The following is a 13,222-nucleotide window of genomic DNA, read 5'->3' as shown; positions in this document are numbered from 1 at the left end:
TTAACAATTACCTCTCCAATTAGGGGCATTCAAAAGGAGCATAGATCTTTGAGCGCTCAATGAAATATCCTTTTGGCAACAATGACCCCCTAATTGAAGATGAAGTTGAACCACCCGATACAACCAACGAAGAGGACCACTTTGTCGAGGAAGAGATAGCCATAGAACAAACCTTTAAGGTTCTTGATCTAGATGAGCCACAAAATAAGGTGTCTTCTAAAGACCCACCCATTGAGCTCAAAGAACTTCCTAAAGGTTTAGAATATGCTTTTCTAGGCAAAGAAGGTAGTTTACCCGTAATTATTTCATCTAAATTAAGTAATATAGAAAAAGAGAAATTAGTTAACCTACTTAAAAAACACAAAAACGCGATCGCTTGGAAGCTTGTAGATATTAAAGGAATAAGCCCTTCCATGTGCACGCACAAAATTTTAATGAATGATGACTACAAGACGGTAATTCAACCACAACGAAGAGTGAACCCCAATGTTCAAGAAGTGGTTAAGAATGAAGTCATCAAACTACTCGACGCCGGACTAATCTACCCTATCTCCGATAGCCCGTGGGTAAGTCCCGTTCAAGTAGTCCCAAAGAAAGGAGGTATGACGGTAATAACTAACGAGAAAAATGAATTAATACCAACGAGAACCGTCACAGGATGGAGAGTCTGTATAGATTATAGGCGATTAAATGAAGCGACTAGGAAAGACCACTTTCCTTTGCCCTTCATTGATCAAATGTTAGAAAGATTATCCGGTCATAAATTTTATTGTTTCTTAGATGGTTTTTCAGGTTACTTTCAAATACCGATAGCACCAGAAGACCAAGAGAAAACAACTTTCACATGTCCCTACGGAACTTTTGCATATCGACGCATGCCATTCGGTCTATGTAATGCGCCTGCAACATTCCAACGTTGTATGGTCGCCATTTTCCATGATATGATCGAAAAGACAATGGGAGTCTTCATGGATGACTTTTCCATCTTTGGAGACTCATATGACCAATGCCTCGATAATCTTGAACGAATGCTATCCCGATGTGAGGAAACTAACCTCGCCCTTAACTGGGAAAAATGCCATTTCATGGTAACAGAGGGAATAGTGCTCGGTCACAAAATCTCAAGCGAAGGAATGGAAGTTGATCGAGCAAAAATAGAGACTATTTCTCGATTACCTCCTCCATCCTCCGTGCGAGCAATCAGAAGTTTCCTAGGACATGCCGGATTTTATAGAAGGTTTATCAAAGACTTTTCAAAAATTTCAAGGCCTCTAACAAAATTACTTGAAAAAGATGCACCCTTCATCTTTGACAAGGAATGCAATCAAGCATTTCTAACCCTCAAGGAAATGCTAGTCAATGCACCTATCATGATAGCGCCAGATTGGAAATTTCCTTTCGAAATCATGTGCGATGCAAGTGACTTCGCTGTTGGAGCAGTCTTGGGACAAAGAAAAGAAAAAACATTTCCACCCAATTTATTATGCTAGTAAAACTCTTAATGATGCGCAAGAAAATTATACAACTACAGAAAAAGAATTACTAGCAGTGGTATTTGCTTTTGATAAATTTCGTTCTTATCTTGTTCTTTCTAAAACAATAGTCTATACAGACCATGCAGCCATCAGGTACCTCTTCAAGAAACAAGACGCAAAACCCCGTTTGATAAGATGGATTCTACTCCTCCAAGAATTCGACATTGAAATCAAGGACAAAAGAGGAGCAGAAAACACTGCTGCAGATCATCTCTCACGCTTAGAAGACCCAGCTTTGGAGACAACCAGAGACGAGCAAATCAACGAGAAATTTCCCACGGAATCCTTGGAAATGATGGAGAGTAGACAAGAACCATGGTATGCCGACTACGCTAATTTCTTAGCTAGCGGTGTAGTCACCAAAGGATGGCCACATCATCAAAGAAAAAAATTCTTTGCTGATGTAAAGCATTACTTTTGGGAAGACCCCTATCTTTTCAAAATGTGTGTCGACCAGCTCATCCGAAGGTGTGTCTATGGTAATGAAGCACGAAGAATTCTCCATCATTGTCATAAAGGTCCATACGGAGGACATCATGGTGCCGCAAGTACCGCACGAAAGGTATTTGATTCAGGATTTTACTGGCCGACCATTTACAAGGATGCACAAAACCTTGTAAAGACATGTGATGCCTGCCAAAGATCAGGTAATATTTCTTCCAAAAACGAAATGCCTCAAAATGGCATTCTCGTCTGTGAAATCTTTGATGTGTGGGGACTCGATTTCATGGGACCTTTCCCACCTTCAAAGGGAAACAAATATATACTTGTGGCAGTCGATTACTTGTCTAAATGGGCAGAGGCCGAGGCTCTTCCAACAAATGATGGAAGAGTAGTGGTAAAATTTCTGAAAAAGCTGTTCTCTCGTTTCGGGACACCAAAGGCTTTGATAAGTGATAGAGGTACCAATTTTTGCAATCATCAACTCGAAAAAATATTAACAAGGTATGGGGTCTATCACCGGGTCTCAACAGCATATCATCCTCAAACAAATGGGCAAGCCGAAGTGACTAATCGAGGTTTAAAACGAATACTTGAAAAAACCGTAGGAATAAATAAAAAAGAATGGGCCGACAAATTAGACGACGCTTTATGGGCTTTTCGAACTGCTTATAAAACCACTATAGGCACAACCCCATATAAACTCGTCTATGGAAAAAGTTGTCACTTGCCAGTAGAAATAGCTCACAAAGCCTACTGGGCAATAAAAAACGTAAACTTAGATTTGGAAAATGCCGGTAAAAATCGATTTTGTCAAATAAACGAATTAGACGAACTTAGGAGTTGTGCATATTCTAACTCCGAAATTTATAAAGAAAGAATGAAAATTTTGCATGATAAATATATTAAATCTAATGAATTTCGGGTTGGAGACCAAGTTCTACTGTTTAATTCACGACTTCGATTATTTTCTGGTAAGTTAAAATCTAGGTGGTCAGGACCTTTTTCCGTCACCCATGTTTTTCCGCACGGTGCAGTAGAAATTAAAACTCGAAATGGGACACCATTTAAAGTCAATGGCCAACGGCTGAAACTCTACCGAGGATCCATTGAGGATGAGGAAGAGGAGATCTCACTTCAAACGGTTAACGAATAAACTCATACCCGACATGTTACAGGTAAGTGTACGCTTAAAAACCGGTAAATCGTCTAACCATTTTTCGGAAATAAGGGGCATGCACACGAGCACATAAAAAAAAAATTTCAAAAACTTTGCCCGGCACGGGGCCGTGTCCGCTGGACACGGGGCCGTGTCGAGGCGACTGTCGGGATAAAACCCTCTTTTCCTATCAGTTACACCATTCCACACGCCCCGTTTAGCCGAAAACTCTCTGGTTTGAGGCGATTTTTTGCAGTTTTTCAACGTCACCACCGAATCTAACAACGTCAAGGTATGATTCTATCTTCATTAGTAGTTAGATTAGTTACTTGCATGTAGTTAAAACATCAAAAATTGGGGAAAAATCTAGGGTTCTTCATGTTCATCCGGATCGAACTCAAAATTTTTGATGAAATTTGTTAGTAGTAGTTTAGATTAGAGTAGTAGAAAGTAAATAAGCATGTATTGTTTATAGATTTGTCCAATTTCCAAATAAAACCCCAAACCCTTGTTCTTGAACCGAAAAACACGAAATTGAAAGGGTAAACGGTTTGTTTTGGGAAAAATGACACTTAGGGTTTCATTTTCGGGGGAAACCGCTGCTATTGGGCTAAAAATTTTCAGGTTTTCGAAACCGGGACGAAAAATGGAATTTTTGGGTTACAGACGCCTGGACACGGGGCCGTGTTCGCTGAACACGGGGCCGTGTCCAGCCCACTGTTTGCAGTTTCACTCTGATTTTCCTTGTTTCGTACTAACTTTTTATGTATTCTTTTCAGATGTCGAAATTCACAAGGTTTAACGCAAATGAACTGGACGCTAGGGCACGGTACGAGGTTCTACAAACAAGACCGGAAGAGTACCCAAGGCGGGCGTGTACTGATTTGCAAACCATGGTGAACCAACTTGACCGCTTCAACAACATTGTGAGGGGTCCACTGCATGTCGCATTGACCACCCGACTACGGTCGGTACATCAATGCACAATGGAGTTCTACAGCACCTTCATTTTCAACTCGAGGCGCGAACCGTTTGATCATGACGCGGTCGAATTTCGATGTGGAGGGACCACGTTTAGAACCTCCATGGCACAGTTTGGAGCCATCATTGGGCTATATAGTGAAGAGGAAGCGGGGAATGAAGAGAATACAGGGGGGTTACGAGACTTGGATGCAACTGAACGCCAAGCCGCATGGGCTCAAATAGGTGAAGGAATCTACAACCCGAGCAGCACCAAAAGTACCAAACTGAGGGACCCACTATACCGATACATCCACAGGCTCCTATCGTACTCGCTGAACCAATGCCACAACAGTAGTGGCGTTGTTGGGTTGAAAGATTTGGTTGTCCTTCACTGCATCCACAACCAGAAGCCTCTAGATGTTCCGTACCTCCTACTGCGAAACATGCACCTAAACCGCCTTGCTCATGCTCCTACACCGATCTTCTTCGGAGGATGGGTGTACCGTCTTTTCAAGCACTTCACGAATATCCCAAGGTCCTTCGAAAGGAGTCCATGGTCGGGACGGGTCGATTATCACATTTGCCGATCCATGAACTTGCTTTATGAAGCGGAGGACGGGACGGTGAGCTTTCAGAGAACGCAAGGCTATGCATGGAACCCGCAAGAGGCTCTAGTTCTTCATGCACCACATCCCCATTTTCAGTATCCACCCCAAGGCGATGCGGGCCAATCCTCCTCTCAAGGAGGTGGTTTTCCTAACTTTCAAAGTTTACATGATCTCTTGCAGGAAAACCTCATGTGCACAAGGAACACCTACAATCTCGCCAACAACACACACCACCGGGTTGGAGCTATCGAACGCAACATTAACGATATACAAGATGATATCGGTACCATCCGGGAGTACATGGCGAGGTACGGGGGTGGAGGTGATGGTAGTGATGAAGACATGGAGTAGGAGGCTTGGAGGAACAAGGGGCTGGTTGGTGATGAGCCCACAGGTTTAAGTGCCCTTCTATCTATCAAACAATTCATGGCCTGCGTGCCATTTGTCGAACAATTTACTTTCTCTAACTACTTTTTATCTTTGTTTTATTTTTACTTTGTGTTTGGATGATGCTTGACGATGGTAATTTAGGATGGTTTGTGCTGGTTTGGTTGGTATTTAGTGTTTAAACAGGTGCAATGCGAGGGTTAGAGTGCTAAACATTAGCACTTGCAGCCCCATGATGGAGAAACCGGGAGACAAAACCTATTTTTCAGGCTAACAGACTGTCCACACGGGGACGTGTCCAGCCGACACGCCCCCGTGTTCATCTCCCAGATCTGCTGTTTGGCTACTGACCTGCAATTTTTTTCCAGACACGAGGTCGTGTCCAGCCGACACGCCCCCGTGTTCAGCTTCTGTAAGTTATCTTACTGGCAGTTCACCACGGGGTCGTGTCCAATGGGCACGGGGCCGTGTCCAGACTGCCAGTAACATAAATCTTTGCTTTTTAACCCACTTTTATACATTCTAATCAACCAAAAACATTATTTTTGGACACATTGAGGACAATGTGTAATTTAAGTGTGGGGGGGATGCTAAAACCTTGAAATTTTGCAAAATCCTAAACACAAGCCTTACACAAAACTCTATTGGAACCGCTAAACACCCCAAATTTTTTCAAAAACTTTTTCATTTTTTTATTTACTTGTCTTAGTTTAAGTTGGGAATAACAAGTTCTAAAAAGGTTATATTTTTACAAGTTTACAACCGATAGCGTCGTGATAAAAAAGGAACCAACATAAGAAAATTATGAAACGGTATAACAAGTCTAGTTAAAAATTCGATTATATATGCTTGGTCACATTAAAAACCCATTCCCACAAAAGTGAGTTTTGAGCCTTTATTGAGCATAAAAATACACACATTTAGATTAAATGCTCATTTTTCATTTCTTGTGTGAATAGCCGCTCGGTCCTTACAAATCTAGAACTTGCCACGACAATACATTCCCGGTCCTTACCAACTTAAACCCAAGTAAGTAAATGATGGAGGCATTAGGACTAACCATTTTTCTTTCAAAACCATTATTTTTCATTTTTTTTTACCTACCCAAAATCCCCCTAGATAGCCCATTTGAGCCTAAACCTTTCATTTCATTACCCCAAAACCCTTTTTACCCACCAAAAACCTTTTTTTTTTTATTTTAGTAACAAGTTCGTTTTTTTTTTCGTAAACATCACCTTTTTATGTGACGATCGTTAAAAAAATAAAATAAAAAAAAATAAATGATGATGATGAAGTCAAAAACAAACAAAAGCTATAAAAGCTTGTTTGGAGAAATACTTCAAAATAAAAAGTCACTAAAAACAAGGTACTTCACGAAAACCGACGCTTGTTACAATTTTTGCCCTTTTTACTAACCACTAACCAACCACCCACCTTTAAACCCAAGCCTTCACCCAAAAAGTCCTCTTGATATTTACAAAGGTAAAAAGTTAAAAAGGAGGAGGATTGATTGCTTGGCAAGCCTTTGGAAGACGTAAGTTCCGTGCCGCTCTCGAGTGATTCACTAAAATATACACCTTCGGCCGAGTGTTGAGTGATCTCCCGTGAGGTATGTGAACTTGTATATAAATGGAATTTTAATAAGGCATGCTATGCCCAAATAAGTAATTCATCTTATCAAACGTTCAAAATAAATCATAACGAATATGATTGTAAATAAATAAAAATAAAACCTATAAAAACCTTGGATTCCCGACACTCTAGGACAAGCTAAAAAACTTCTCTTCTACCTATTCCATTTGGGAGTGTAAGCCACATTTAAAGAGTTTTGCTTGAGGACAAGCAAAAGTTCAAGTGTGGGGGTATTTGATGTGTGTAAAATGCAACATATAAATCACATCAATTAAGGCATAAAACTAACCCTTTTTAAGTACTAATGTTGGAAAAAGAGTGTTTTTGTCTTCCTTTTGTATTTTCAGGATGAAATGAGCTCAAAATCACAAAAGAAGCAAAAAGACTACTAATTCTACCATAAATACAAGAAAAGGAACAAAAGTGGACTGCCCGGACCCTCAACGGCACCTCCCAAGGCAAAGGAGAAGAAACAGAGTCTGAACACGCCCCGTGTCCAGCGAACACGGGGGCGTGCCCAGGAAGCAGCAGAAAAGACAAACCAGTAGAAGCTTCCATTGCCCACCACGGGGCCGTGTCCAGCGAGCACGGGGGCGTGGTGAAAGTACAACAGGCGCATTAATTGTAATTCGCAATTACAATTAATGAAGTGAGAGAATGTCAGACGGGCACGGGGCCGTGTCCAGCGGACACGGGGCCGTGTCCAGCCTTCTGTTCAGCCTATAAATAGAGGAGCTTGGCTTCATTCTCTCTCATCCCTTGGCACACCACCTCTCTCACACTTCATCCACCACCCACCACCACCATAACACCATCATCCACCACCATCATCCATTGTCCATCATAGAGTGTGTGAGTCGTCTCGGGATCCAAGATTGATCGTAAGAGTTCTTGACAATCAAGGCCATGTTTGCCTAAGTCTCTTACATCACTTGGTGAAGACAAGTGTTTAGTATAATACTTTTTATTTTTAATCTTTTGCACTTTTTATTTGGTTTTGTATTAATGACTTTAATCACTAGTTACTTATGTTGAAGGTGATCTTTCCTTATCGTTTGTCCGTGGTGTCTTGGCATTATTTTACTGTCTATATAAAATAAAAGATTTTCACCATTCATATCTCCACGGTCTATATGGAGGTATGTTGGCTACCTGGTCGGGGGTTAAGGGAACGGTTTGGTAAAGGTCTTGCCCTTGTTCAGCGTTTAGAGGTCCTGCTTGGGACCTGGGTCAAATTTAGTAGGATCTCCTTCAATGCCCATAGGTATTGGATGGCGGGGATCCAAACTCTTTGACCCCCTCATAAGTTAACTACTATTAATACTATAACCCGGCTATTTAGGACTGTATCCCTGCTGACTCAGACTACTTAGCCGAGGGTAACGTCACCGCCAAAAGCGGGGCCTACCACAATTTGCATTAATAACTTAATTCATTATCTTTCAATAATCCGACCCTTTAGGATTGTATCCTTGCTGACTCAAACTACTGGGTTGAGGGTAACGTCGCCTTCAAAAGAGGGGCCTACTACAATAACTAAGATAATCTCTTAAACAAGTGCAAAAGTGCGAAAATAATCAAAGGTTATACTAATACACGTGTCGGATCCAAGTGATTCATCTTGTCTATCTGTTTTTATTTTATTTTTATTTTCAGCATTTAGTTAGTTTTTATTTTTCTTAGTTTAAAACATTTTTCTCACTTTTTTGGTTTGATTAGACGTTGAGGATAAACCGGTATTAAAAGCTCTTGTGTCCTTGGACGACCTCGGTATCTTACCAACACTATACTACGTCCACGATGGGTGCACTTGCCCATATGTGTGTTTAGTGTTAGTAAATATCGTGTTTTATAAATTTAAAACTTGGCTAAAAGTGTAAAAAGGGGCTTAAATATACATCAAAAATATATTACACTACACACGCATCAATAACTAACATGGAATGATCACACTTACTTTGTTCAAAACCAAGATCAACAAGAACTGAACTGACACAAGTTTCTCATTCCACATCCTAGGAGCTTGTTTCAATCCATACAAAGATTTTTTTAATTTGCAAACTTTAGACCCATAAGAAGAATTATAACCATCAGGCAAACACATATAAACTTCTTCATTAAGGTTACCATATAGAAAAGTATTGTTAATGTCAAGTTGATATATTTCCCAGTTAAAGTGAACAGCCATAGATAAAACACATCTAACTGTAACCATTTTAACCACAGGAGAAAACGTATCAAAGAAATCAATGCCTTCTTTTTGACTAAACCCCTTAGCAACAAGCCTAGCCTTATACCTTTCTATTTCACCATTTGACTTATATTTAATTTTATAAACCCACTTACACCCAATAGCTTTCCTATTAGGTGGTAAGTCTACAATCTCTCAAGTTTTATTCCTATGTAAAGCCTCAAGTTCCAAATTCATAGCATCAACCCAATTAATATCATTCTTGGCTTCAAAATAATTCTTAGGTTCACAACTTTTATTTAACACAGAAGCAAAACAAAACCTTTCAGGAGACAAATTTGCATAGTTTAAGACTTTTTCTAGACCATATTTAACTTTCCCATCAATCACATAATCATCAAGTTTAGAAGGAAATTTAACGTTTCTAGAAGATCTCCTTAAAACTATGCTAGTTTGTTCCCCAATATCTCCCTCAGAATTATTATTGTCTTCATGTTCATTGTCATGCTCAGCCCTGTCTAAATCTGATTCTACGTTGCTAGGTTGCTGATTACCAGCCATACCTAAAGCAATCTCTGCATCAGTTCCAGATTGCTCAGACCCATGACCTGTTGAAGTATGTAGGATCGTGTTATGACCCGAACGAGTCGTTCAGGGGAGTTTTAATCTATTTCAAGGCGGAAACAGAGAAATAGACTTCGAAACAGCTTGCAAATCACTTTAAACTTCTTTTTGATTGATTTAACACTAATTACAATCACTGGACAAACCGGCAGCACCTCGGTATCCAAATCATAAACTGTTACATATGATTTCGCTCGAAAGGCTATTTATAGAGTTGAGATTCCGCTTGAAAGTGTCAAGGTGCATTTCAAGCGGAATTAGTAATGTTGTGATTCCACTTGAAACTGCATAATGACATTTCAAGCGAAATCAACCACCTTCAAGCGAAATTAGATCAAACACTTCTAAAATCCTATTTTCTCGAACTTCGTGCCCTGATCTAACAATCTAGTACAAGACTCGATACAAGACGAAGTCGACAGACGCATGCACTAACAAAGTACTTGTTTGTGTATTCTCATCATCTGGAGTTGGGTCAACTTGAGGGCTTTGAGTAAAGTTTAAATCAGATAAATCAAAAAAATTTAAGGTGTTCACTTCAGAAGGAGTATCAAGATTAGAAGAAGTTTTCTTTTCTTTAAAAGGAAATACGGTTTCATAAAACCTAACATCCCTAGAAAAAAACATCATCCTTTGATCTAAACTCCAAAATTTGTACCCTATTCTTTTATTTGAATATCCAATCAAAACACACTTTTCAGCATGTGTGGTAAACTTATCAAAGTTGTTTAACACAGTGCTGAAACAAAGACACCCTATAACCCTAAGTTGACCCAAAACAGGAGTAAAACCAAACACAAGCTCATACGGTGATTTCCCACTCAAAACAGATGAAGGTGTCCTGTTAATTAAATAAGTAGCAGTTAGAATACACTCAGACCAAAAATTAAGTGGAAAACCACCTTGAAAGAGTAAAGCTCTAGCTACATTCAACAAATGTCTATGTTTTCTCTCAACTACCCCATTTTGCTGTGGAGTATGAACACGTGAAGTCTGATGTATAATTCCATTTTCATAACAAAAACCACTCATTTGTTTGTTTATAAATTCAGTACTATTGTCGCTTCTAAAAATCTTAACTGATTTACTAAACTGTGTTTTAAGCATACTATAAAAACCTTTAATATTGTAAAACACTTCATCCTTTGACTTCATGAGATATACCCACACAGCTCTAGTAATCATCAACAATAGTAAGAAAGTATCTAAAACCATCCCTACTTTGAATTCTATAAGGACCCCAAACATCAAGATGAATAAGATCTCCTAACATCTTAGATTTATGATCACTTAAAGGAAAAGGTTCCCTATGCTGCTTAGCTCTATGACACGTTACACAATGATCTAATTTAACACCAGTTTTAATATTTAAATCATTTTTAAGAACATGCGAAACAGGTTCAGCAGGATGACCTAACCTAGCGTGCCAAAGATTAATATCACAACTAGAGTTACAAACCTTATGTGAAACAGAAGAACTACCACAGAAGTATAGACCATCAAACTGACTACTAGTCACCTGGACTTTCTTTGTTTGAGAATCCTGAATATAGCAATTATGTTCATCAAAGGAAATAATCAGCTTACAATCTCTAGCAAGTTTATGGACAGAAATCAAATTTACACAATAATCAGGCACAACAAAAACATCATATAGAATGACCTTGTCACTTAATTTAATATCACCAATTTTAGTTACCAAGGCACTGGTGCCATTAGGATGTTTTACCTTAATATTAAATTCAGTTACATCCTTTTGATTAATTAGACACTCACCAGTCATTACCATGTGTTGATTAGCACCAGAATCAACTATCCACCCTACCTTTTTCTCATTGTCAATAAAGTTTGAAAAACAGTAAACAGGTTTAAAATCACTAGTAGGTTTGGATGATAATTCCACAAAACTATTCAGACAAACAGAATTAGCACACATACCAGCAAAGCCACTACTCTGAGAGTCACCTTTAGATTTATCATTCAAGAGACTAAGCAATAGAGCTATCTGATCACTGGTCAAAGAACTCATAGCAGAAGATGTATCAGTTGTATCAGTAGAAGCATTATTACTAACCCTGTTACCCTTGTTCCCGCTAGGTTTTGACTTCATCCAAGAAGGATAGCCAACAAGTTCAAAACACTTCGCAATAGTATGACCAGTCTTATTACAATGAGAACATTTTAGATTGGGGTTTGGAGTTCTAACATTTTTTTTCTTTGATTCAATAACTTGATTAGTTTTAACAGCAAAACCAACATCATTGTTAGGAGTTTTATCAGAAATAATTTTAGAATGAAGATGAGATTCTTCTCTAGAGATGACTGAAAAAGCATCCTTCACGGAAGGAAGAGTTTCTCTGGTTAACAAATTAGTTCTCACAGACTGGTATGAACTATCAAGACCCATTAAGAACTGCATAAGCTTAATAAGATGATTAAAATTATTAAACTGTTTAGATGCATCACAAGAACAGGCAGGTAAAGCAAATAACTGGTCTAATTGCTTCCACATACAATTCAACTTATGATAATATTCAGAAACAGGCATGCCATTTTGACTGAAGGAATTAATCTTTTGGTATACGTTAAACACAACAGACCCATCTATCTTATCATAAGTTTCCTTTAAATCTTTCCACACATCAGAGGCAATTTTAGAATAAACTAGACCAGGATACAATTCCTCAGACACAGAGTTAAGAATCCAAGTAAGCACAATAGAGTTGCATCTATCCCATTGTCTACCCAAAACTTCATCAGATGTAGACCTAAGACAAGTACCATCAACAAACCCTATTTTATTTTTAACCTGTAGAGCAAGATGCATAGCATTTGACCAAATTCTATAATTTTCTGACCCTTTAAGTTTAACACTAATAATTGTCAAATTTGCAGAATCACTAGGATGAAGATACAACGGATCACCAACATCAATTTTACTAACCAAAGTAGCACTAGTAGATGTCATATTATCAGTAGTAATTACAGCGTCACCAGGCATAGCACTAAGTAACGTAAACAGTCAAGATAACCAAGACAGGTAGCACAAAGCAGCTAAAATAAACCAAATATAGCAGACAGTTAAAGAAACCAAACAAAAACACAACGAATGCAACAGAGTGAACCCTCTCTGTGTCCCAATAATCAAACCGGTCTTACTAAACCCGGTATCAATATGCCTAGACTCACAGACACAGTGATGCAATAAAAGTAAAGACAAGGAGAGAAGGAACAATCTCACAGTGGGTGCGTATAATTCCAGTAATCAGGCTTGTAACCTTCACTTAGGGTTACAAGCAACTGATTATAAGCTGGGAACACCAAAAAACTTCTGTTGGTTTTCCCTGTAAAAGAGACCAACGAGAACCCTTCACAAGTCATACAAAAAAACCTTAGAGCTTAGAGTACCAATCTTCTGAGATGTACAGACACCAAGACAGGAACCACTGGAATTGAGGAATAAACCCCAAACACAGCCTTCACACAAATCTTAGGAACCAAGAAGACAACTGGAATCGACAGATACAACTTATACCACCAAGACCCCTTGAATCTTCAATCAAAGACACAAACCAGTTCTTCAACACGAACAACAGCGGAAGAAATTTAAACCCCAAAAGAGCCAACTTGGCTCTGATACCATGCGAACAACAAGATATCAAAAGCCAACTATTTATTGTTA

This window comes from Helianthus annuus, chromosome 4, assembly GCF_002127325.2.
Source record: "Helianthus annuus cultivar XRQ/B chromosome 4, HanXRQr2.0-SUNRISE, whole genome shotgun sequence".
In the NCBI taxonomy this organism is placed as follows: domain Eukaryota; kingdom Viridiplantae; phylum Streptophyta; class Magnoliopsida; order Asterales; family Asteraceae; genus Helianthus; species Helianthus annuus.
The sequence above is the reverse complement of the archived record's forward strand: the minus strand, read 5'-3'. Positions refer to the sequence as shown.